The sequence below is a fragment of the Cervus elaphus genome, chromosome 25 (assembly GCF_910594005.1).
Source record: "Cervus elaphus chromosome 25, mCerEla1.1, whole genome shotgun sequence".
Classification (NCBI taxonomy): domain Eukaryota; kingdom Metazoa; phylum Chordata; class Mammalia; order Artiodactyla; family Cervidae; genus Cervus; species Cervus elaphus.
Genome location: NC_057839.1, coordinates 33,106,177 through 33,133,754, shown reverse-complemented (window position 1 = coordinate 33,133,754; position 27,578 = coordinate 33,106,177). Strand labels below are relative to the sequence as shown.

Sequence of the window (27,578 nt, the reverse complement as noted above, 5' to 3'; positions counted from 1 at the left end):
GTAATATGACTGTTCACAAAAGTCTTTATTTTATAAAGAAACATACATAAAATGTTGTGGTCCATGATACCACTTTTCATTTAGTTGGTCATGAAAAACCTGGGAGCCATTCTTGTTTTTTTTTTTTTTTTTAATTCCTATTCAAACTATTACCAACTATCACCAAATATTTCTTGTCTACCATTACTTCTCTTCATTACTACTACTGTTAGGAAATCTAAGTCACTATAATATATTATCTGGAATATTGAAATAGTCTTCTAAATGATCTACTTGCTCCTATTCTTATCTACAATCCATTTTTTATTTACAGTTATATTTAGAATATGTGGGTCATTTCATGTTTCTTCTCTACCTGAAAATCTTCTGTGGTTCATAATGAAATCTAGACTTCTGACCTGGTTCACCAGGTCCTGCATGGATGGTCTATGTCCTGTATTCCTTTAAAAACACAATTTAAGGGACTTCTGCTTTGGGCCTAAGGGAGTACCTGACAATACCTTTCTATCTATGACTAGAAAATGAGACAGAATCTTTAACTATTTTTAAGATAGTGGGCAATATGCAGTGAAGGACTGAAATCTCTGAGAATGGAAACAAAGGGGCTGAGCACTATGATCCCTGGGTTTTTTGTCTGGAGGGTCTTCCTGGGAATGGGTCTCAAACAGAGACTAGTACTCTCTCTGAGAGAGCTCAGAATGCCAGGTCACAAAGGCATTCAGAACTTGCAGAGTATGGTACTGGGAATAAAAGAGCTTGCTAAGAGGAAGCTCCAGAATTGGGTCAGGCAATCTATTGAGTCTTTGGCTGAGTACCTAGCTGTGTGTGTATAGAGTGAGACCCCACAAAGCCAGGCAAAAGCCAACTATTTGGAGGAAAGAACCATGAGGGAGTAGTTAAAAAAGCAGTTTATGGAGCTCACACAAGGCTGGATGATCAAGTTCAGACCAGACTTTACTCTGACCAAAAAGTCATCATTAAACTCTCAGCATTTAGAAGCATCTGCTGAAACACCATATATAAAGAGTAAAGCTAACATAGCTCTAAAGTAAAATCTATACTTGACTTCACTAAGAAAGTTCAAGTGCAACCTTGAAAGTATCAGACTGATGTGCAAGTAAATTAATAGCCTCTTGGTGAAGAGGAAAAGTTAAAATTTTACATAACCTCCTTCTCCTTCTGCCTCTGTAACTCAGCTTGCCCCTTGCAAAGTCTAGATCACATTGGTCATGTAGTCTCAGAAACTGGGGACTTGCAATACTAGGAACTGGAGTTATCTCATTCACCCTTGTCCTGCTGTTTGGAATCACCTGGCCCCTGCAAACTTGCTTAGTTATGCCTGTCTGTGTAAAGGTCAGACATCCCCCCTCCCTGTCTTGACTGCTGTTCCTGCACTTACGAAACCCCTTAGTTTAAACCAGCCCGTTAACAGCTAATGTTGCCCACTACAGTCTGTCTATAAAAACTCTGTAATCCCTTTGTTAGAGGCTCAGAGCTTGGAGTGTTAACTCCTCTGGGCCCACCGGCGTAATAAAGCTGAGTTCTCCAACTCTCCAAGTGTGGTGCTTGGTTTCTCAAGTAATGGTTTCTGCAACATTTGAACAAAATTCAGTACTTTATTAAGGAATGTAAAATGTCCAGATGCTCAATAATGTATAATCCATGATATCAAATAGACTACTTAAAAGTAATTAAACATATGCAAAAATAATTATGACTTCTGATCAGGATTAAAATCATTCCATAAAGATAGATTCAGATATAATGAGAGATGATAGAATAAGAAGAAAAGATAAGGCTTTAGAAAAGTTATAAAATTCTTCAAGGCTTTTAGGAAAAATAAGAAAATGAGAAAACAAATAGGAAATCTCAATAGAGAATTGGAATGTGTGTGTGTATACACACACATATATGTGTATATATAACATACCAGCTGGTAGTTCTAGAACTTAAAATACAATATCTTAATTGAAGTTTTCACTTGATTAAATACTGTGGAATAAAATGCTTAACATGCAGATGGGCAATAGAAACTATTCAAATTGAATGATAGGAAAAGTCTGAAAAAATTTTAAAGCCTGAGTGACTCACAGACAATGTTGATGCATCTATTATATGTGTAATTGCAGAAACAGAAAATGAGATACACTGAAAATTTTTCAAGAAATGATAGTTAAATGATTTACATATTTGGTGAAAACTATAAACTCATTGATCAAAGAAGCTCAGAAAGCCCTAAGCAGCATTTACACAAAGCAAAATACAAGAAACATCATAATAAAATTGCTAGGACTCAGTGGCAAAATCTTAAAAGCAGAGAAATAAGATGCACTGCACATAGAAGACATTAAAGACAATCACTGACATCTCATCAGGAAATATGCAAGACAGAAGACAACAGTGGCTTCAAAGTCCTAACCAAAAAAAGTCAGCCTAGAATTATATATTCTGTAAAAATATTTTTTGAACACTAGAGTGAAATAAGAATATAGTCACACATGCAAAACCTCCAAGAATTTGTTTCTTGTAGGCCAGTGCTGAAAGAAGTGTTAAAGGAAGCTCTTCTGGCAGAAAAAAATGTTATCAGATAAAAATTTGTATTAGAAGAAGAAATAAAGGATTCCAGAAATAGTTAATATGAAGACAGTAAATTTTTCTTTCTAGTTACTAATTTCTTTAAAAGGCTTCCCTGATGGCTCAGTGATAAAGAATCTACCTGCCAATGCAGGAAACGATACAGAAACAGGTTCGATCCCTGGGTCAGCAAGACCCCTTGGAGAAGGAAATGGCAACCCACTCCAGTATTCTTGCCTGGAAAATCCCATGGAGAGAAGAACCTGGCAGGCTATAGTCCATGGAATTGCAGAAGAGTTGGACACAACTTAGCAACTAAACAATACTTTCTTTAAAAGATAATTGACTTTAATGCAAAATAATAATAATGTATTATAGGACTTATATGTAGGAGAAAAATTATAAAAAATCTTACTACAAAGCATTAGAAGGTTATAAATTGAAATATAAAATTTGCATTTAGAATGATATAATTATGGAAATTTAAGATGCATATTATGCATTTCAACACAACCACTAAAAAGAAAAAACAGGATAGGGTAAAAGCCAATAGAGAACATTAAATGGACTATAAAAATTATTCGAATAATTTAAAGGCAGGAAAGAAAGAAAAGAAAGAACAGATGGAACAATAAAAATCAAATTGCAGGATAGTATTAATATAGATTACTACATTAAATGTTAATAATCTAGTCATTACTAAAAGATTTTTGATTTGGGGAAAAAAATGAAGCCTAATCATTTGCTGTTTATAAGAGAAACATATTACACATAAAACCTGGGTTAAAAGTAAAGGATAGAAAAACATAAACATGAAAACACTCAGGCTTTCCTTGTAGCTCAGCTGGTAAAGAATCCACCTGTAAGGCAGGAGACCCCAGTTTGATTCCTGGGTCAGGAAGATCCCCTGGAGAAGGGATAGGCTACCCACTCCACTATTCTTGGGCTTCTCTGGTGACTCAGCTGATAAAGAATCTGCCTGCATTGTGGGAGACCTGGGTTCAATCCCTGGGTTGGGAAGGTCCCTTGGAGAAGGAAACGGCCACCCACTCCAGTATTCTGGCCTGGAGAATTGTATAGTCCATGGGGTCCCAAAGAGTTGGACAAAATTGAGTGCTTTCGCTTTCATGAAAGCATTAATCATAAAAAAGTGGAACTGACTATATTAACTCATCCAAAAGATATAATAACCCTAAATGTATATTTACTTAATAAGAGGGCTTCAAAATACAGAACGGGAAGACAAAACTGAAGAAATAAATAGAAAAGTTACAATTGGATATTTCCACCTTCTTCTTTTAAGAAATTGATGGAGAAGTAGACAGAATTATAAAAAGACTTGAATAGCACCATTAATATACTCAAACCAATCACTGTGGTACACTATGGCTTCACAACTACAGAATATATATTTTTCATGTATATGAAACATTACCAATGTGTACAAATTTTGAGAATTGGAATCATATAATGTGTCCTATGACAGCAATTATATTGTTGAAAATTAGTAGCAAAAGACATGCAGAATTTGGAAATATGTTGGAAATTAAGTAGCATACTTCTACAACTGATTTATCAAAGAATAAATCTTTAGAAAACTCCTAACTAGACTGATCTAGATAAAAAGAAAGGAAACTGAAACTACTGTATCAGAAATAGGAGACATTGTTATACAGTCTACTAAAATAGGAGGTTAATAAGAAACATTATGAATACTTTTATATCAATATATTTACTAATTTAGATGAATGCATAAATTCCTTAAAAGATACAATAACCAGAGCTGACATAGCAATATATAGAAACATCTGAGTAGCCCTATATTTTAAAAGAAATTAACCTTAAAATTAAAAATCTTCCCACAAAAGGAAAACTCCAAACCTAAGATAGCTTCACTTATGAATTCTATCAAAAATCTGAGGGATAGTTAGAACCAATTTTTAAACATTTTCCCCAAAAGATAGCTTGTACAATATCCCACACTTAGTACATCAAAGAATTTATTACTCTTGTTGTTGTGTATTCAAGTCTCTCCTGTACTACCCTGAAGCCAACTTTTCAACTGTATATTATCAATGACTAGGATGATATTTGGTACAGAATTTGTGCAAAATAATGTATGTTGATTTTTTTATGTTGATATTTTTAAGTAAATGTGTCAAAATTAATTTTATACTCCCACCAATAATAGACAAAAATTTTGATTATTTCACATTCTAACCAGCATTTTATGGTGTCAATCTTTTTAATTTTAGCCATTTCTGAGGACGATTCAATTCCTGTGTTGGGAAGATCTGCTGGAGGAGGGATAGGTTATGCACTCCAGTATTCTTGGGCTTCCCTTGTGGCTCAGCTGGTAAAGAATCCACCTGCAATGCAGGAGACACGGGTTTGATCCCTGAGTTGGGAAGATCCTCTGGAGAAGGAAAAGGCTACCCACTCTAGTATTCTGGCTTGGAGAATTCCCTGGAATGTATAGTCCATGGGGTCACAAAGAGTCAGACAAGACTGAGCGACTTGCACTTCACTTCACTTCATTTCTGATGGTGTATAATGGTATTTCATTTTGGTTTTAACTTCATATCTTTCTGACTAATGATGTTGAGCTTTCTCACATGACCATATTTTCAGTTGTGTATTTTTCCCTTGTGAGATTCCTATTTAAGTCTTTTGCTCATTCTTTGACTTTTAAGTTTTCTTGTGTGTATACATGTTATATTTTAATAAAGTGAGATAAAATACTGCCAAATTTATAGACAACTAGTTAAAAAACAGGAATATTGAAAATTTAAAATTGAATGTGGCTAAATTGCAATTTAAAATTGAAGTTAAGGAGCTCAATCAAGGTAAACTGACTCTTCAGTTAGTGTTGATCAGTCTGACAGCAATGGAAGGAATGGAATCACTATGCCAAAGCAGGACAAAAACAATACATAACAAACAACCCCAAACTAACCAAGCCACCAAATAATGGCTGAAGGAAACTTCCATTAAAAAAAAGTACCGTGCTCGCTTCGGCAGCACATGTACTGAAGTTGGAACGATACAGAGAAGATTAGCATGGCCCCTGCGCAAGGATGACACGCAAATTCGTGAAGCGTTCCATATTTTAAAAAAAAAAAAAAAAAAAAAAGAAAAAAACAAAAAAAAGTACCATGCAAATGTCAAAGGTAAAAAATTACATTGGTAGGTGACTTTCACTTGTGTGGGGTCCATTTTGCTGATTTTAAAAATTCCTCAGTGTATTTTATGCAGCAAAATTTTGCAAAGTAATTCTGAGGTCACTCACTCTAAAACTATAATTTAATTGGAAACAAAACAAATACAAAAATAGATTTCTTACCTTCTTCATAAATGGAAGAGCTTACTCTTATCAGTAATTTCTGTAAAATATTTAAATATGTAAAGAAAATGCAGAGTTTTAAAAAACAACTAAAACTAAGTCATATGTATAACAAGAACAGGCTATGAGGTGAGAGAAACCTTTTAAACCTAAAACTGATTTTACTACAATTTAAATGTTTGCGTGCATACTCAGTTGCTTCTGTTTTGTCCAACTCTTTGCAACCCAATGGACTGTAGCCCACCAGGCTCCTTTGTCTATGGGATTCTCCAGCAAAAAAACTGGAGTGGGTTGCCAAATTTCCACAAAAGTGTAATCAATACCAATTATCTGAAATATTAATGTCTGGCTACTGTCTTTCAAATTTGCATGGCATGAACTTTGCACAGAAACCAATGTGAAGAGAATAAAACTCTCAGTATTTAAGCTATAAACATTCTGTACTGATGGTATAAAGGCAGTGACAAGGAGAAGCACAGATAATGTGGGTTATAGAAAAATTGATAGCAAGTAGTATTTATGTAACGGTAATGTGAGGAGTTCATGGACTTACTAAAAACTTATTAAAAATACAACCAATTAAGTTTTCTGGAAATGGTTCTATGGATATACAGCAAATGAACTGACATTTATTCAAGAAAATATACTAAAACTCAGTATACGACATTTCTGGCACTTGACGCATAATGCATTTTCTCTGAGCCTATGTGAGGAAACTCTGCTTTGAGTGAAGGTGGCCAAGATCACAGGGCTCCCTTTCCCTCAAGCTCCCTATTGAGGACTACAATATATTCCTGGGAAGGACAAGGCAAGGTAAGCCAAGGCAGGGCAACAGCATTTCTTAATGCATCCTCCAGCCTGCTGTAGAGGCTAAGTTCATAGACAGTGCCATCAAGAGATATGCTTCCTTCTTCCTCATAGCCTCCATTCATGTGATAGAGGCAGAAGCTTAGATACTGTAAAATAAATTTTTATTGAAGCATATTTGATTTATAATATTACATTAGTTTCAGATATAGAGCATAGTGATTCAATATTTTTTTATAGATTATACTCCATTAAAAGTTATTACAAAATAATTACTTTGGTTACTTTTGTGTTTTGGCTATTATAAATAGTGCTACTATGAGCATTGGGTTATGGTTTTTATTTTAGAATTAATGTTTTCTTTTTTTGGAATATACTCTGCAGTGGAATTACTGGATCATATGGTAGTTCTATTTTCAATTTCTGAGGAATCTCCATACAGTTTTTCATAGTGGTTGCAACAGTTTACCTTCCCACCAACAATTACCTTTTTTCCACATTCTCACTGACATTTTTTATTTGTAGACTTTTTGATAATAGCCATTCTGACAGGTGAGATGATACTCATCGTGGCTTTGATTTGCATTTCCCTGATGATTACTGATGTTGAGCATCTTTTCATGTGTCTATTGGTCTTTTACATATCTCCTTTGCAGAAATATGTTTTCAGGCCTTCTGCTGTATTTGGATATTTTTTTTTTGAGGTGCTGTATGAGCTATTTATATATTTTGCTTGTCAATCAAATTATTTAAACTTTTTTTTCTGATTTAGATGGTTGTCTTTTTATTTTGTTAATGGTTTCCTTTGCTGTGTAAAAGATTTTAAATTTAACTACATCCTGTTTATTTTTATATTTCTTTCTTTTGCCTTAGATGACAGACCCCAAAAATATTGTTACAATTTATGTCAAAGACTGTTTTTTCTATGTTCTCTTCTAGGGATGTTATGATTTCAGATCTTACATTTAGGTCTTTAATTCATTTTGAGTTTATCTAGTGTATGATGTGAGAAAATACTCTAATATCATTCTTATACATGTAGCTGTCCAGTTTTCCCAGGACCATTATTGAAGAGACTGTCTTTTCTCCAGTGTATATTATTGTCTCCTTTGCTGTGGATTAATTGACTGCAAGTTCAGTTCAGTTCAGTCTCTCAGTCGTGTGCGACTCTTTGCCACCCCATGAATCGTAGCACGCCAGGCCTCCCTGTCCATCACAAACTCGCGGAGTTTATTCAAACACATGTCCATCGAGTCAGTGATGCCTTCTAGCCATCTCATCCTCTGTCATCCCCTTCTCCTCCTGCCCCCAATCCCTCCCAGCATCAGGGTCTTTTCCAATGAGTCAACTCTTTGCATGAGGTGGCCAAAGTATTGGAGTTTCAGCTTCAGCATCAGTCCTTCCAATGAGCACTCAGGACTGATCTGCTTTAGGATAGACTGGTTGGGTCTCCCTGCAGTCCAAGGGACTCTCAAGAGTCTTATCCAACGCCACAGTTCAAAAGCATCAATTCTTCGGTGCTCAGCTTTCTTCACAGTCCAACTCTCACCTCCATGTATGACTACTGGAAAAACCATAGCCTTGACTAGACGGACTTTTGTTGGCAAAGTAATGTCTCTGCTTTTTAATATGCTGTCTAGGTTGGTCATAACTTTCCTACTAAGGAGTAAGCGTCTTTTAATTTCATGGCTGCAATCACCATCTGCAGTGATTTTGGAGCCCCCCAAAATAAAGTCTGACACTGTTTCCACTGTCTCCCCATCTATTTCCCATGAGGTGATGGGACCAGATGCCATGATCTTAGTTTTCTGAATGTTGAGCTTTAAGCCAATTTTTTCACTCTCTTCTTTCACTTCCATCAAGAGGCTTTCTAGTTCCTCTTCACTTTCTGCCATAAGGGTGGTATCATCTGCATATCTGAGGTTATTGATATTTCTCCTGGCAATCTTGATTCTAGCTTTTGCTTCATCTAGCCCAGCGTTTCTCATGATGTACTCTGCATATATGTTAAATAAGGCAAGTGTGTGGGTTTATTTCTGGTCTGTCTATTCTGCTCCATTGATCTATGTTTCCGTTTTTGTGCCAGTACCATACCAGTTTGGTTACTGCAGCTTTGAGGTCTGAAATCAGGGAGAGTGATACTTTCAACTTTGTTCTTTTTTTTCTCAAGATTGCTTTGGCAATTCAAGGTCTTTTATGGTTCCATATAAATTTTAGCATTATTTGTTCTAATTTTGTGAAACTTATCATGGTCATTTTGATAAGGATTGCTTTAAATCTACAGATTGCTTTAGGTAGTATGGAGAATTTTGACAATATTAATTCTTCCAAACCAAGAGTATGGGATATTTTCCCATTTCTTTATATCATCTTCAGTTTTCTTGATCACTTTGTTTTTCAGAGTATAGGTTTTTCACCTCTTTGGTTAAGTTTATTCCTAGGTATTTTGTTTTTTGATGTGATTTTAAACCTGATTATTTTCTTGATTTCTCTTTCTGCTTGTTCATTATTAATGTATAAAAAGCAACAGATTTTTGTATATTAATCTTATATCCTACAACTTTAATGAATTAATTCATTAGTTCTACATTCTTTGGTAAAGACTTTAGAGTTTTCTATATATAGTATCATGTAACCTGCAAATAGTAACAGTTTTAGTTTTTCCCTCCCAATTTGGATGCCTTTAATTTCTTTTTCTTATCTTATTCCTGTGTCTAGAACTTCCAATAATATGTTAAATAGAAGTGATGAGAGTGAGTATCTTTGTCTTATTCATGAATTAGGAGAAAAGACTTTCATCTTTTCCTCCACTAAATATGATGTTAGCTATGGGTTTGTCATAAATTGCCTTTATTATTTTGAATATATTCCCTTTTACCAACTTTGATGAGAGTTTTTTTTTAATCATGAGTAGTGTTTTATTTTGTCAAATTCACTTTTTGCATCTATTAAAATGATTGTGTGATTTTTTTTTCCTTTGTTACTATGGTATATCACATTGATTTATGGATATTGAACCATATTGTTCTTGTAATAAATCCCACTTGAATATGGTATATGATCCTTTATATATATTGTTGTATATAATTTACTAATATTATGTTGAGAATTTTTGCATCTATATTAATCAAAGGTATTGGCCTGTAATTTTCTTTCTTTGTAGTATCTTTGTCTAGTTTTAGTATCAGGATAATGGTGGTTTCGCATTATAAATTTAGGAGTATTTTGTCCTCTTCATTTTTTTTGTAATAGTTTTAGAAGAATAGGTATTAGCGCTCCTTTATGTGTTTGGTAGAATACTCCTTTGAAGCTGTTTGGTCCTGGGCTTTTGTTTCCTGTGAATTTTGTTTTTTAAAAAATTATTTTTACAAATAAAATTTCACTACCAGTAATTGGTTGGTTTGAATTGAATTGGTCTGTTTCTTCTTGATTCAGTCTTGGCAGGTTGTTTGTTTCTAGAAACTTGTTCATTTCTTCCAGGTTGTCCAGGTTGTTTGTACATAACTGTAGCATTCTCTTATAACTTGTGTGTGTGTGTGTGACTCTCTGGTGGTTTGATTTTTTTTTTGTAATTTGTAATTTTGTAATTTTGTTTATTTGGGTCCTCTCTCTTTTCTTCTTGGTAAGCCTGGATAAATGTTAATCAATCTTGTTTTCAAAGAATCAGTACTTGGTTTCACTGATATTTTCTATTGTCATTTTCACCTGTACTTACTTCCTCATTGATCTTTATTTTTTCCTTCTTTCTACTGAGTCTTTGTTCTTCTTCTTTTTCTTCTTCCTTTAGATGATAGATTATGTTGTCTACTTAAGATTATTCTGTTTTCTTGAGAAAGACACATGTTGTTATAAAATTCCCTTGTATAGCTTCTTTTGCTGTATCCCATAAATTTTTTAAAAATTCTGTTTTCATTTTCATTTGTGTCACTTTTTTTCTGATTTACTCTTTGATTCCTTTATTGACACATTGTTTTCTTAGTATCATATTGTTTAGTCTCCACGTGTTTGTTCTTTTTTCATTTTTCTTTCTGTAATTGATTTTTAGTTGTATACTTCTGCAGATGGACAATACAGAATGTAATTTCTATCTTTTAAGTTTGTTAAGACTTGTCTGTGGCCTGTAATATAATCTATCCTGGAGTGTTTCAGATGCATTTGTAAGGAATTATACTGTTTTTGGATGGAATGTCCTATAGATATCCATTAAGTCCAACTGGTCTATTGTGTCATTTAAGACCACAGTTGCCTTATTGATTTTCTGCCAGATAATCTGTTCATTGATTATTTCCAGTTGCTCCCTTCACATTTGTTAATATTTTCTTTATATATTTTGGTGGCCCTGTGTTGTGTGCATTTGTTAATGAGTATAATATCCTCCTATTGTATTGATCCCTTTATCATTACATAATGCCCTTCTTTTCTTTTGTTGTAACCCTTGTTTTAGAGTCTACTTTTTCTGATATGAGTATTGCAACTTTCACTTTCTCGTCATTTCCTTTTGCATGAAATGTCTTTTTCCATCCCCTCAGTTTCAGTCTCTGTGTGTGTTTAGCTCTGAAATGAGTCTGCTGTAAGCAGCCTATAGATGGGTCTTGTATTTTATCCAATCAACCATCTTATGTATTTTGATTGGAGCATTTAAAGTAATTACTGATAGGTATGTACTTTCTGCCATTTTGTTACTTATTTTCCAGTTGTATTTGAAGTTCCTTGTTATTTTTGTTTCTTCCCTTATGGTTTCATGCTTTTCTTTGGTGGTTTTTGATTTGTGCTTACCATGGCACTCACATATGCTGACCTGTATATATTTTTGTTTTAAATTGATTGTCACTTAAGCTCAGATACTTTCTAAAAGCTTAACAGTTTTTACTCTGCTCCCTACATTTTGGGGCTTTTATTTCATATTTTGCATCTTCATGCTTATTTCTTAACTGTTTATGGTAATTGCGGATGCTTGTACAATTTTTTTTTTACTTTTATTCTTTCCAGTAGCTTATTTAAGTGGTTTAGCCTCTGTCCTTATTATATATTTGCCTTTCTTACTGGGATTTTTCCTTTCCTGTAGATCTTTACTTTTTATTTCCATTTTAACAATATCCTTTAACATTTATTTTAGAGTAGGTTTAGTATTGAACTCGTTTAGTTTTTGCTTGTCTGAGAAATCCTTTACCTCTCCTTCTTTTTTAAGTGATGATCTTTCTGGGTAGAGCATCCTAGATTACAGGTTTTTACCCTTTCACCACTTTGCATATATCATAGACTCAATTCTGACCTACAAAGTTGATGCAGAAAAGATAGCCTTATGGAATTCCCTTTAATATGACCTTTTCTCTTGCAGCCTATAGAATTCACTTAGTTTTAATGTTTGCCATTTTAACTAAATCCCTTGGGCTCATCTTGTTTTGGGCTATCTGTGCTTCCTGAACTTGGATGCCTATTTCCTTTTTCAGATTGAGAGCGTTTTCAGCCACCATTTCATGAAGCATATTTTTGATTCTCTTCTCTTTCTGGTACCCCTATAATTTAAATGTTGATACACTTAATATTATTATTCCAGATATCTCTAAAAGAAGAACTCACTTTGGATTAGATTGATCTCAAACATTAAAATAAAAAACATTAGTATAAGTAAGAACAATTTTATTTGATTGAGATCCAATTATATTCTATTAATAGGAGAAAAACTTTATATTCAAGTATACAAATAGATTGAAGTAAAAGGAAGGAAAAAAATTATCATGCAAACTAAAACCATAAGAAAAGTGTGGTGGTTATATTAATATCAGACAAAATGGAATTTAGTGATAAAGATAGTTTAAAAACGTGGCAGTGCACAAATCTTGAATATACTAAAATCAATTGAATTGTTCACTTTATAAATGTATAGGATTGTATTTTCACTAGTTGCATATAATCCCTCTAAATGCATTCATTTCAGTTCAGTCACACAGTCATTCTGAGTCTTTGCTACCTCATGGACTGCAGCACTCCAATGTTCCCTGTCCATCACCAACTCCCGGAGCTTGCTCAAACTCAGTTTCATCAAGTCGGTGATGCCATCCAACCATCTCATCCTCTGTCATTCCCTTCTTCTCCTGCCTTCAATCTTTCCAAGCATCAGGGTCTTTTCAAATGAGTCAGCTCTTCTCATCAGGTGGCCAAAGTATTGCAGCTTCAGCTTTAGCATCAGTCCTTCCAATGAATATTCAGGACTGATTTCCTTTATGATGGACTGATTGGATCTCCTTGAAGTCCAAGGGACTCTCAAGAGTCTTCTCCAACACCACAGCTCAAAAGCATCACTTCTTCAGCACTCAGCTTTCTTTATGATCCAATTCTCATATCCATTCATGACTACTGGAAAAACCATAGCTTTGACTAGATTAATCTTTGTTGGCAAATAAATATTTCTGCTTTTTAATATGCTGTCTAGTTTGGTCACAGCTATTCTTCCAAGGAGCAAGCATTATTTAATTTCATGGCTGCAGAAACCATCTGCAGTGATTTTGGAGCCCAGAAAAATAAAGTCTGTCACTGTTTCCATTGTATCCCCATCTAATTGCCATGAAGTGATGGGACCAGATGCCATGATCTTAGTTTTTTGAATGTTGAGTTTTATGCCAGCTTTTTCACTCTTCTCTTTTCACTTTCATCAAGAGGCTCTTCAGTTCCTCCTTGCTTTCTGCCATTAGGGTGGTGTCATCTGCATATCTGAGGTTATTGATCTTTCTCCTGGCAGTCTTGATTCCAGCTTGTGCTTCATCCAGCCTGAAATTTTGCATTATGTACTCTGCATATAAGTTAAATAAGCAGGGTGACAATACACAGCCTTGATGTACTCCTTTCCCAATTTGGAACCAGTCTGTTGTTTCATGTCCAATTCTAACTGTTGCTTCTTGAGCTGTATAGAGGTTTCTTAGGAGGCTGGTAAGGTGGTCTGGTATTCCCATCTCCTTAGGATTTTCTACAGTTTATTGTGATCCACACAGTCAAAGGTTTTGGCATAGTCAATAAAGCAGAAGTAGATGTTTTTCTGGAACTCTCTTGCTTTTTCGATGATCCAGTGGATGTTGGCAATTTGATCTCTGGTTCCTCTGCCTTTTCTAAACCCAGCTTGAACATCTGGAAGTTCTCAGTTCGCATACTGTTAAAGCCTCACTTGGAGAATTTTGAGCATTACTTTGCTAGCGTGTGAGATGAGTGCAATTGGGTGGTAGTTTGAGCATTCTTTGGCATTGCCTTTGTTTGGGATTGGAATGAAAACTGACCTTTTCCAGTCCTGTGGCCACTGCTGAGTTTTCCAAATTTGCTGTTATACTGAGTACAGCACTTTAACAGCATCATCTTTTAGGATTTGAAATAGCTCAGCTGGAATTCTACCACCTCCACTAGCTTTGTTCATAGTGATACTTCCTAAGGCCCACTTGACTTAAGACTCCAGGATGTCTGGCTCTACATGAGTGATCACACCATAGTGGTTGTCTAGGTCATTAGGATCTTTTTTGTATAGTTCTTCTGTGTATTCTTGCCACTTCTTCTTAATATCTTCTGCTTCTCTTATGTCCATACCATTTCTGTCCTTTATTGTGGCCATCTTTACATGAAATGTTCTCTTGGTATCTCTAATCTTCTTGAAGAGATCTCTCATCTTTCCTATTCTATGGTTTTCCTCTATTTCTTTGCATTGATAACTGAGGAAGGCTTTCTTATCTCTCCTTGTTATTCTTTGGAACTCTGCATTCACATGGGTGTATATTTCCTTTTCCTTTAACTTCTTTTCTTTTCTCAGCTATTTGTAAGGCCTCCTTAGATAACCATTTTGCCTTTTTGCATTTGTTTATTGAGGGATGGTTTTGATCACTGTCTCCTGTACAATGTCATGAACCTCTGTCCATAGTTATTCAGAACTAAATGCATTAGGGTTATTTTAAAATATTCATCCAAAGCAAAATAATTTAAATATAATCCTAAAGGTAAAAAGATAGCAATTGTCCTCTTCAGTTTAAAATTTTTATATTCATCAAACAACCCTATTATGTTACTCTTCTTTATTCAGGTGATGAAACTAAAGTGATTTGCCTGACATCAGTTGACAGTGAGAGACTTAGGACTAGCATGTTAGAATTTGGACCTATTTTATTCATATATTTAACTTGACTGTCTGCCATGTGTAAAAAATTCTACTTGAAATTGAGGATCCAGTGGAAAATAAAGACAGAAATGGATCCTGTCTTCTTAGGTATTTCAGTTCCATTGAATAAGGGCAGTATTCTAATAACCACAACTGTGGTGAGAGTTATAAAAAGTATGATAGAGGAAAAGTAATTTGGCAGTGGAAGGAAGTAATACAAGACTCTCTTGTGACAATGACAAGTGAGTTGAGTTCTGATGAAAGACAAAGCAGGTAGGAAGAGGTGGAGAGAGTATTTCTTGTAGTATCATAGTGGATCTGTGGTTGGAGGGAGCAGAATTCATTTGTCCAGTAAAAAAGAAGCTTGTTTGGCCCACTGAATTACCCAGTAACATACATTGTAGGAATCTTTTTAAAATGCAAAATTCAGTTTCCTTGGTTAGGAATTATCTCGGTAAGATAGAATTTATTTTAAATTCTGTATGTCCCATGTCTTTTCACATACTTGTTATTTCTTTGTAAACATTGCTTTTGGGTTTAAAGCTTTTGAAATAAGTAATACTTGAATGATACCATATCTTCAAGTCTAACAGATTGAGTATGGAGTAGTTTTTATGATAATCTTAATTTTTCCTTTTTGTTATGGAAGATCACCATATTAAATAAAAAGCATCAATACAGAATCATATATCCAAATTGTGAGAAAGTTCTAGAGTTAGGCATTTTTATACTGCAAAATGGAGAAGCCCAAATTTTCATTCAATCTTTGATGTTCTTACCAGCATCTTATTTTAATATACTTTTTCTTTATCTTTAGCCAGCAAATGTAGAACAGCTAAAATACAATGTTAAAGACTCAGTGGTGCATATCTGATTGAATAACCAATAAACAAAATACAGTGTTTCATTTTCCCTGAAACTGCAGGCCTTATTTTTGCAAAGACAGATCATGAAGGCAAAACACAGGTCTGATCCAAGAATTTGATTGTTTAGTTTCTTTTTCCTGAATTTCTCTCTTGTCCTACATGTTCTGGTCATGTCATCTTCCACAAGTTGCTTCAAATGTCTGGGTGTCTAAGGAACAAATTGTGAAAGAACCTCCTCTGTGTATTCTACTGTTAGGTAGTTAGAATAGGGAAAAGGAGTTTAGAATGGCCGTGGCTAAAAGACCTGGAAGGGAAAAGCCCATGAAAATAGAACAAAGGAAGGTCCGAGGACTGGAGTGAGGACCTCAGGTAGAACAAACAGCACTCCTGGCTGGCCCAATTCACATAGGACAGGCCCAGGGAGAGGAAAACAAATAAAAAGAAGAGTCAAAGCTCTTCTCTCTCTCTCTCTCCTGCGTGCTGGGGCGCTCTTCTCTTCACGTCTTTGGATCGATGTGCCCTCACGCCTTGAGGATGGATTTTCCTGCTATCATCTAAATAAAATAGAGCTGTAACACTGAACTGTAACACTGATTTGTCTAAGAGCTATAACATGGTTCATTCGAGACCTGAGAGCTATAACACGGTCTGTCCAAGACCCGAGAGCTGTGACACGCTAAGGTCTTTAATGTCTGTCACTCCAAATCTTTGTTGTGATGAGACAGAACCGAGAAGAATACACTTGCCTGACACTACCAATATGAAACTGATTTGAAGTGAAAGAAAGTGTAGAAAGTTTGTAAATGGATTATTTTATGCAGTAATAATAAGAAGAAACTAGGCCTCTGTCTTTTGACATCTAACATCTAGACTAAGGTGACAGCACTGATCTATAGATCAATTCTATTGAAGTCACAAACATGCTTTAGAATTTTTAAAATTAGTCTATCAACATTTGAAACTTAAGTGTTACTTATATAAAAGTGGAGGTTTAGTTTCTCATAAACACATCAGACAATCTGGTAGTACTGGGTCAACAATAATTCACTGGAATGGCAATTGTGCCTTTTAAAAAAGCTGTGAACTCTAGTTTGTCACCATATCCATCTGGCCTTTTTCATTTATTTACATAACTTGCTAAACAGCCTTAGGCATTTGATTGTTTTTTCAGCACCTGAATTACTGTTAGTTGTGTGCAAGAAAGTAGAATTGAACGTGTTAAGAACTCTTCAGAGGCTGATATTTTTACTTGCAAGGTAGCACGTTAGACTTGCTTCAGTTTTATGAATTCTGGCAGAAGACATGCGACTCTTGGGTCAAAGACAAAGGGCTTTATTAAAGCCTGAGTATCAGCATTTTGTTTTACTAATTCTATGAACCCAAATTCCTACAGGTTGCTTTGTGTATGATATTGATGGAAATCTGACCTACGTACAGATTCTGTTTTCATGCATTCCAGATCAGGAACAAGTTTTTATGGATGAAAGAAATTTTAGAATTTTGAGTGGTTGGAATGTTGAAGGCTAATTGAATATAGACTTGTTATTTAACTAGTATTTTATTAGATATATATCAGGAATATGTATGTGAAATTTTTGTGTATATTTTATCAAATTAAGATGATTTTAAATTTTCTTATTTTGAGATAATTTTAGATTAACAGAATTACAAACATAATAGAATTTCTGAAACTTTTCACCCACTTTCCCTTATGTTAACATCTTATTTAATCATAAGACTCTTGCCAAAGCTAACAAATTAATCATGTACAATACTATTAGATAAACTACAAAATTTATTCAGATTTCACCAGGTATTTCATTTATTTCTGTTTTTCTGGCCCAGGATTCAACCCAGCATCTCATATTGCATTTAGTTCCCATGTTTCCCCAGTTTTCATCATCGATGAGTTGCTCAGTCTTTCTTTGTATCTTACTGTCTTGACTCTTATGAAGGTAATTGATCACTATATTAGAACATTCCTTAATTTGTGTTTGTTGATGTTTTGTAAGGTTAATTTAGGGTTATTCATTAACAGAAAGAATACTGCAGAGGTAATGTGTCCTCATTAATGTATCATATCAGGGGGCACACAATGTCAGTATATACTGCTAGTAATATTACCATTTACCACTTGGCCCAGATTTTCCACTGTAAAGTCTACTCTTTTTTTTTCTTTGTAGTTACTAAATATTTTGGAGGAGATTCTTTGAGATTTTGCAAGTGCTCTGTTCTGCTTAAAGTTCTGCTCATTATATTAAGTATTCATTAGGATCTTGCCTACAGCAATGATTATTACAGTGTTCTCCCGTTGATTTTCAATTTCCCTCATTCTTCCTGCATTTATTAATTGAAATTCTTCTATAAAAAATAGTTGTGGACATCCTGGTGGCTCTGTGTGGTAAAGAATCTGCCTGTCAATGCAGGAGACAGTTTCAATCCCTGGTCTGGGAAGGTCCTACATGCCACGAAGCAACTAGGCCCATGGGCCACAACTACTAAGCCTGTGCTCTGAAACTTGGGAACCACAACCATTGAGCCCATGTGCTGCAACTACTGAAGGCTGTGTGCCCTAGGGCCTCTGCTCTGCAATGAGATAAGCCACTGAAATGAAAAGCCTGAGCACTGTAATGAAGAGTAGCCCCTGTCCTCTACAATTAGAGAAAAGTCCGTGTGAAGCAACGAACACTCAGCACAGCCAAAAATAAATAAATAAAATTATTTTAAAAAGAATAGTTGGCCTTTTTACTTACTTATGTCAGTGTGATCTCATGTATATTTTTTGGTGGGGGGAATAACGCAGTACTATTGTTTATTTTCATGCTCAACTTCTTCCAACTACTGCCATTAGAGATTCTTTTTATTGGCCTCTTTGCCCTTTCAAATGTTCTCATTATTTTTTCTTTTTGATTACTTCCTTTCTTCCTTTCTTTCTGGCACCACAAGATACTCTAGGCTTACATTTTCTCTGTGCCAGGCCTGTACCCTCCAGAGGGAATTAAGCAGAGCCCAAGTTCTGTCTCCATAGTGACTCTAAAGTTTGCTTTCTGAAACAGTGTTCATAGAAGAAAAGATATGAAGTGTTTCTGTGTTTTTGAACCAGTTGTTCTGATTCCTAAACCAGGACCTGAGTAGTCTTTTCTTTATCATAAATCCCTATCTCTCTCTCCACTTTGATGTGTTTCCCATTCTCTAACCTCTTTTTTTCCTTCCAGTTTCATTAAAATAGAATTGAGATAGAGCCTGTATAAGTTTAAGGTATATGCCATAATGCTTTGATTTACAAGTCATAAAGGCTTTAAATAAAGAAGTTAGTGAAAGAAAAACTAATGAAAATGTTAAATGTGTGGAAAATGATATGAAGAAATAAAAGAATTGATCTACAGAAAAGCTAAATTGAAAAATAATTCAATAAATTATTTGTTTCATGAAAATATTAAGACTATTAAAAATGAGAGAAGACAGAAATACAAATGATGCTGGGAATAAGATTGGAGAAATAAATATAGATAGGGTTGAAATAATTATTATGATGGTAGGAAAATTTAATTGAAATTATTGTTTTTTAAAGAAAATATTCACGTGAAATTAAATTAAGAAAGAAAAATCTAAAGACAATAAACAATTGAAATTTAAAATGTCAAAAATTGTTTCTCTAAAAGGTGCTGATGCAAGTAGTTTGACAATGGATGCTTTCAGTTCTTCAGAGATAGTGGTTACAATCTATAAAAAGTTTCTCTAGCACTTAAAAATGGAAAAATTTCTATTCATTTTATAAAAACAGCATAATGATAATGAGAAACATGGTCAATATAGATCCCAAAGGCCTCACATACTTATGAATATCAATGCAAAAAATCCTAAGAAGATATTAGCAGTCCAGTTTACAAATATGTTAATTATCTGCTTTATTTCAGGTATTTTAGAATGGTCCAGCATCGGAAAATGTATTTAAACATTTTTAATGACATTGGTTTTCTTTCTAATTTTTCAGGCTGATACATGTTCGTTGCAAGCAACTAGATAGACATAAAAGCATAAAGTAAAAATTAGCAATCGTCCATAATCTTCCTACCTGAGAGGTAACTATCATTAGCGTTTTGATGCATTTTCTTCCAGTGTCTATATTTTTTAAGTTGAAATATAATTGACTTCAACTTATAAGATGACATCACCCTTTTATGCAGGGTGACACCACCCTTATGGCAGAAAGCAAAGAAGAACTAAAGAGCCTCTTGATGAAAGTGAAAGAGGAGAGTGAAAAAGTTGGCTTAAAACTCAGCATTCAGAAAACTGAGATCATGGAATCCAGTCCCATCACTTCATGGCAAATAGATGGAGAAACAACGGAAACAGTGACAGACTTTATTTTCTTGGGCTCCAAAATCACTGCAGATGGTGTCTACAGCCAGAAATTAAAAAGACACTTGCTCCTTGGAAGAAAACCATGACCAACCTAGACAGCATATTAAAAAGCAGAGACATTACTTTTCCAACAAAGGTCCATCTAGTCAAAGCTATGGTTTTTCCAATAGTCATGTATGGATGCGAGAGTTGGACTATAAAGAAAGCTGAGTGCTGAAGAACTGATGCTTTTGAGCTGTGGTGGTGGAGAAGACTCTTGAGAGTCCCTTGGACTGAAAGGAGATCCAACCAGTCCATCATAAAGGCAATCAGTCCTGAATGTTCATTGGAAGGACTGATGCTGAAGCTGAAGCTCCAATAATTAGGCCACCTGATGCAAAGGACTGACTCATTTGAAAAGACCCTGATGCTGGGAAAGATTGAAGGCAGGAGGAGAAGGGGACGACAGAGGATGAAATGGTTGGATGGCATCACCAACTCAATGAACATGAGTTTGAGCAAGCCTGGGAGTTGGTGATGGACAGGGAAGCCTGCCGTGCTGCAGTCCGTGGGGTTGCAGAGTTGGGCACAACTGAGCAACTGAACTGAACTGAACTGATAATTGACTTATATCTCTATGTTAGTTTCAGGTTGTCAATTTCATACCTGTTGCCAGTGATTTCATATTTCAATACATTAAGAAGACAGAGTATTGTCTTGTTGACCTTAGTTTAGAATGTGCGGGTAGGGTGCCTTAAATTTTTCTCTACTCCTTGTATGTCCATAAAGTACTACAAAAGCAAGAAAATTATTGATGTTGGGGTTTATAAGTACATTTTAGTGAGTAGGTGAATTTGCAGATATGGAAGTCATGAAAAATGAGGATAAACTATAATATGAATACTCCATGATACATCCGGCTATTCAGGTTTTTCTGGGGACTTCATGAGTCAGCAGACAGCACAGTTGTCATCTTGTTTGTTCTAGGAATTCTAATGGGTTATCTTGTTTTTGGTATCCTTCTAGTGCCCCAGTCACTTTCCTAGGATTATTTGTCTCTAATCCTGTTAGTAATCATGGCTCTCTAGAGAATCGTATAATTTTTGAAAAAAAATTCTAGTCTTTGTGAGTGAAACCTAGGAATTACACTAAGCATACAATTGAAAGACAGTGTAAAGAATGCTTTTGAACCTCGCTTAAATTCTGAAGTAACACAAATTTCCCTTCCATTGCCCACAGCCTTCAGGATAGGGAAAAGAACAAAACAGTCCTTAAAGAAATTTGCTTTGAGTGAGTTCCTGCTTTAGTAAAGCTTTTGGACATGTTTTTTAAGTAAAGCAACATATATTTGAAAAAGCCTCTGAAGTTAGTAATCCAAGAAAAGTTCCATGTAACACAAAGTGAGTAGAACTAGGGTGTACTTAAAAAGTTCATCTTCCTAAGATGATTCTCAGTTGTAATTCTGTATTATGATATATGAAATGGAAATATTTTATTTGGTAAGAATTCATTCTTCTCTGAGGTTAATTATGAGAAGATCCACAAATATCCTCTTTTCACAATATTTTTTTATTGTTCAGTGACTGCACTTGAATATAAATTAATTTGAAAGACATCCTACTTCAAGAACCAACAGATTTTCTTGGCACATTTTGATCCAGTTTTATGCCTCTCCATCATTTCTGTACCACAAGATGGAAATATGATCAAGTGTTTGTCTTAGTTTTTCCATTTTCCCATTCTTTCTCATACATTTGGAGTCATTTTTATTAGTGGGAAGTTAGGATATACTCCAGAAAATAAAAGCTATTTTCACCACAAAACAAATGAATAGACAAACAACCTTTGCAGAAAATGATATATGTATTTATTTATTGCACTTAGGATGCCTCCAGGATGAATGTATGTGATTACCAGGAAAACATGAAATCCACTTCTTTGCCTTTAATGAAATCACTTGGATTTGCTTTAAAAATGTTCTTTATTCTTTAGTCGTGAACCATGAATGCCTTAGGAAGGAAAAGGTCCTGTTATTCCTTGGATTCTTTGGACTAAAAGGGTTCTGGGAGATGAGTGATAATTTATGTGGACTACTCAGACTCAGTCAATTTTTGAAATGTACTGAGTAATATCCTTAAGGAATGAATAAATTTGTGTCTCATCTTTAGAACTCACTGTACTTTTGAATTGGTTTTATATAGCTTTGGGAGGTGGGCAAGCTACTCCTTTTCCAATCTTCAGAAGATATTAGTATCTGTAAAATGAGATGAACGATTAACATCTTTACATAGTCATTCAGGACACTCAAATATATTATTATTATTGGAAATTAAATGGCTAACCTAAAAAAGTTTTATTTAATGGTACTGTAACTTTTTTTAAGCCCACAGGAATGCTTTTATTTAGAACATTGGTTGTTTGTTCCTTCTTGAGTGCTTGGTCAGATGAGTTGAAAAGGTTTTCCAAAGGACTGGGAACAGATCTTAATGTCAGCTTCCAAGTCTTTTCTTGAATCTCTTAACAGGGTTGCATACAAAGAATTAGGTATCCCTGGATCTCATTCATAGCCTTGCTTTACTTTACCAGCATTTGGGAGGGGATCACATGACATGCTGTCAACACTAGCATGACCAATATATCATTGTAGAATAGGCTTATGACCATGGTAAGCTTTTCTTGGCAGCCCAACATTTTTAAATATCTGCCCAGTCTGTTGATGCTGCCAAATGTTTCATTAGGTCACTATAGAACTCTGGTGCTTTTCTTTGTATTAAGAAGCAGAACTCTCACTTGGAATTACATACAGAAAGAACTGGAAGTAGCCGTAGAAATTATCCAGTCTGGTCCTCATATTACTGATGAGGAAGCAGAGGTCCAGAAGAACTGACTTGCCCAAGATCACAAAACAGGTTAGTGACAAAGCCAGCACTTAATAATCTATTCCCTTAGGCTTCAATTCCCTCCTATTAATGTCTGTTCCACTGTGTAAAAGCCACTCAACTTTGCCAAATAGATGGAAGTGAAAGTGGTGAGCAGATGGAAACAGGCCAAGTAGTGAGGTATACCATTACATTATTCTCGCTTAGATCATGAATTTAAAAATCTTTTTTTTTGTTGTTTGTTTTAGTGCTTTTTTTACAAGACTTGGTTTACTTAAAGTCTACTCTTCAGTACTTTTTTCTGATTTGCTTTTTCCTGAGGAACAGCATAAAGACAGCAAAATGCACAGGTCTTAGGATTATATCTGAAATTTATATAAATATAGGTATTCACACATTTGTCAGATAAATGAAGGTATGCCTCATACCTATCACTACAGAGGGTTCCTTGCGCCTCTTTGCAGTCAACCTACATCTTTTAACCCCACCGGAGGCAACCATTTTCTGATTTCCATAATCACTTATGCTTTTGCTTGTTTCCAGAATTCACGTAAATAACATTATATTGTATGTACTTTTGTGGCTACTTCTGCTTGACAAAACATTCTGAGATTCTTCAAATTGCAGTTATATTAGTAATTTTTTCCTTTTATTTTCTCCATAATATCCTTCTGTGTAAATGGTACCACCAGTTGTTTATCCATTCTCCTGCTGATAAATGTATTGTTTTCAGTTTGGGCTTATTATGAATAAAGCTGTTGTGGACATTTTTGTATAGGACTTTTTATTGACATATACATTTACTGATCTTGGGTATATACCTAGGAGTGGAACTGCTAAGTCATAAAGTAGGTGATGCTTAATTTTCTTAGACGCTACCACACAGTTTTCCAAAGGGATTGTATCCTTTTACACTCACACCAGCTATATATGAATACTTCAATTGCCCCACATTTTGCCCCAATCTGATATTGTTAGTGTGAAGTTTAGTCATTTCTGGTTGGTATGTAGTGAGATCTCATTGTGGTTTGATTTCTCATTGTTCTCATGACTAGTGATGTTGAATATCTTTTTGTATGCTGATCGGCCATTCATTTAGGTTTTTCTGTGAATATCTGATTAAGATTTTGCCCATTTTAAAAAATTGAATTTCTCTTTTTGTTATTAATTTATAAGAGCTCTTTGACAAGGATGTTCTATTATAAGTATTTTCATCAGTGTCTAACTTGTCATTTCATTTTATTTATGATAATTTTCAATGAATAGTTTTAAGGTTTGATGAAATTAAATGTATCCTTTTTCTTTCATGGTTAGTGATACTTATGTTCTAATTTGTTTTCTCTAAGATTTTTATATTTTTGCCTTCTATTTTTATAAAAATTAAATTTTACAATATTAGCTTTTACTTTAAATTCTTGACTCACTTTCTGAATAGAATTTGATACTGCCACTTTCTTCTGAGCCCATGACCAGTGGAGACAACAAAACGAAAAATTTCAGGTACAACTTCATGAATATATAATACATTGCAATACATTTGTTCCCTGAGATACTGTATATATATCTAGGCAGAAAGGCCTCTTTTGCTTATACTTCTTTCAAATAACTTAAGTAACCAGTGAGAAAGGACTATTATCCTCAGAGCTATGATTGTCTCCTCTTCATATCATGTGATGAAAGTGGCAGTCCTTATTCCTGCAGTTATTAGAGCTTTGTAGTTTGATATTAAAGCTTAAGTGGCCTTTCCTCTGATTGTTCATTTAAAACTTACGTTTGAATATACCACTGTAGTTCATTTATGACATCTGTTGGCTAATATTTATTTATTTATTTTTAATATTTATTTTTGATAGCCACATGTGGTGTTTCTCATTCCATATTTGCATATATGAATTTAATCTATTATAATTAGGCAAATTTCCCTGCTCTGTGGTCAAGAGAGCACAGCAGCAAGAATAGCCTTGTACTACTACATGGTTTATTATCTATTCCATTTCTTCTGATGTCATCTAACATCATTCTATTGACTCTTTTAGTGCAAATCAAATTGCAGTATTCTCTGTGCTCATAGTTGAACAACAAAACCTATCCCATTGGATAGTTCTCAAGACTAGGTATGAACTCACTATGCCCTGAATATATTCTTAAACCTTCCCTCTAGCCACAATAGCTATCCCAAGCTGCATTCTTCCAAACAGCAAGCAAGCAAACCAATTTCTCTTCCCTTTTCACATTCCAGAGACTCTCAATGGGATGATCTTATTCTGGCGTCTAGAACACATCTTTCTAGACTGACGTGCATGTGTGCTCAGTCACTTAGTCATGTCCAACTCTTTGAAATCCCATGGACTTTAGCACATCAGGCTCCTCTTCCATAGAATTTTCCAGGAAAGAATACTGAAGCAGGTTGCCATTTCCTCCTCCAGGGAATCTTCCCAACCCACATCTCCTGCATCTGACATATGCCTTTAAATGTGCCTCAGATTTCATTGAGGTCTTCAAGAAAAAACATATATGGCTTCAGTCAAATATGTCTACACCTTCCTGTTTAATTTCTACTCAGCTCACAGTATATTGAAAGTCATCAATAACATTATTTTCAAATGATGAAAATAAATGCTCATCATATACAACTTAGAATGTCAGACCAACCTAGACAGTGTATTAAAAAGCAGAGATATTTCTTTGCCAACAAAGGTCCATCTAGTGAAAGCTATGGTTTTTCCAGTAGTCATGTATGGATGTGCGAGTTGGACCTATAAAGAAAACTAAGTGTCGAAGAATTGATGCTTTTGAACTGTGGTGTTGGAGAAGACTCTTGAGAGTCCCTTGGACTGCAAAGAGATCTAACCAGTCCATCCTAAAGGAAATCAGTCCTGAATATTCATTGGAAGGACTGATGCTGAAGCTGAAACTCCATTACTTTGGCCACCTGATGTGAAGAACTGACTCATTAGAAAAGACCCTGATGCTTAGGAGAGATTGAAGGTGGGAGGAGAAGGGGACAACAGAGGATGAAATGGTTGGATGGCATCACTGACTCAATGGACATGAGTTTGAGTAAGCTCTGGGAGTTGGTGATGGACAACTGGCATGCTGCAGTCCATGGGATCGCCAAGAGTCATACACGACTGGGCAACTGAACTGAACTGAACAGGAATGTTAAAAAAGAAAACTAAAAATAAACATAACCCCATCTGCCATTTGGAGACACCTATTGTGACTGTTTGATTGCAATTCCTTTAAATCTTTATTACTCAGCCATAAAAAGGAGCAAAATTGAGCTGTTTGTAGTTATGTGGATATACTTAGAGTCTTTCATACAAAATGAAGTAAGCCATAAAAATAAATATTGCATAGTGAAGTTAAAGTTGTCAGTCTCGTCTAACTCTTTGTGACCCCATGGACTATACAGTCCATGGAATTCTCTAGGCCACAATACTGGAGTGGGTAGCCTTGCCCTTCTCCAGGGTATCTTCCCAACCCAGGGATCGAACCTAGGTCTCCTGCATTGCAGGTGAATTCTTTACCAGCTGAGCCACAAGGGAAGCCCAAGAATGCTGGAGTGGGTAGCCTATCCCTTGCCCAGTAGATCTTCCCAACCCAGGAATCAAACCGGGGTCTCCTGAATTGCAGGTAGATTCTTTACCAACTGAGTTATCAGGGATTAATACATATACATGGACTCTGGAAAAATGCTAAGGTGGACCTATTTCCAGTGCAAGAATAGAGACCCAGATGTAGAGAATGAACATATGGACACAGGTGGGAAAGGGAAGAGTGGGACAAGTTGAGAGAGTAGCATTGACGTATATACACTCCCGTGTGTAAAACAGATAGTAGTGGGAACCTGCTGTCTATTGCAGGGAGCTCAGATCAGTGCTCTGTGATGACCTGGGGGAGTGGGACAAGGGGCTGGGAAAGAGGGTCAAGAAGGATAGGATATATGCAAACACATCACTGATTTGGGTTTCAGGTGGTACAGTGGTGAAGAATCCACTTGCCAATGCAGGAGACAGAAGAGACGCTGATTCGATCTCTGGGCCAGGGATATCCCTTGCAGTAGGAAATGGCAACCCACTTCAGTATTCTTGCCTGGAAAATTCCATTGACAGAGGAGGCTGGTGGACTGCAGTCCATGGGACTGCAAAGAGTTGGACATGACTGAGCGCAGCACAGTGGCATAGCTGATTTACTGTGTTGTATAGCAGGAACTAGCACAACATTGTAAAGCGATTATACTACAATTAAAGATAGATAAGTAACAGGGTGCATCATAAAACACAGAGAATACAATCATTATTTTGTAATAGCTTTAAGTGAAGTATAATCTATAAAAATTGAATCACTATGCTGTATCCTTCAAACTAATAGAATATTGTAAATCAACTATACTTCTATTAAAAAAAAAAATTCCCAGGAAAATTCTCGCCAAGATATAATCAGAAGTTTTGTACTTTAAAAAAGGATTATTATTGTAATGTAAAAATGTTTTTTTTAAAAAAAGGAAGCAAACTGAATACTCCCAAATTAGAGAATAATATACCATTAAAATGTTTTTAAAGCATTTTAAAGCAAATGGAAAAGGTGTGCATTTAATGTGGGTTATAAAAATGCCTATACAGAATGATGCT

At 35.2% G+C, this 27,578-nt stretch overlaps 1 non-coding gene across 1 annotated transcript; it reads left to right on the top strand.

Moving 5' to 3' along the window:
• Nucleotides 1-5,579: 5,579 nt before the first annotated feature.
• On the top strand, nt 5,580-5,686 carry LOC122684020. Its single transcript, XR_006337916.1, has one exon. It is a non-coding gene; the product is annotated as a U6 spliceosomal RNA (small nuclear RNA).
• The last annotated feature ends 21,892 nt before the right edge of the window (nt 5,687-27,578 follow it).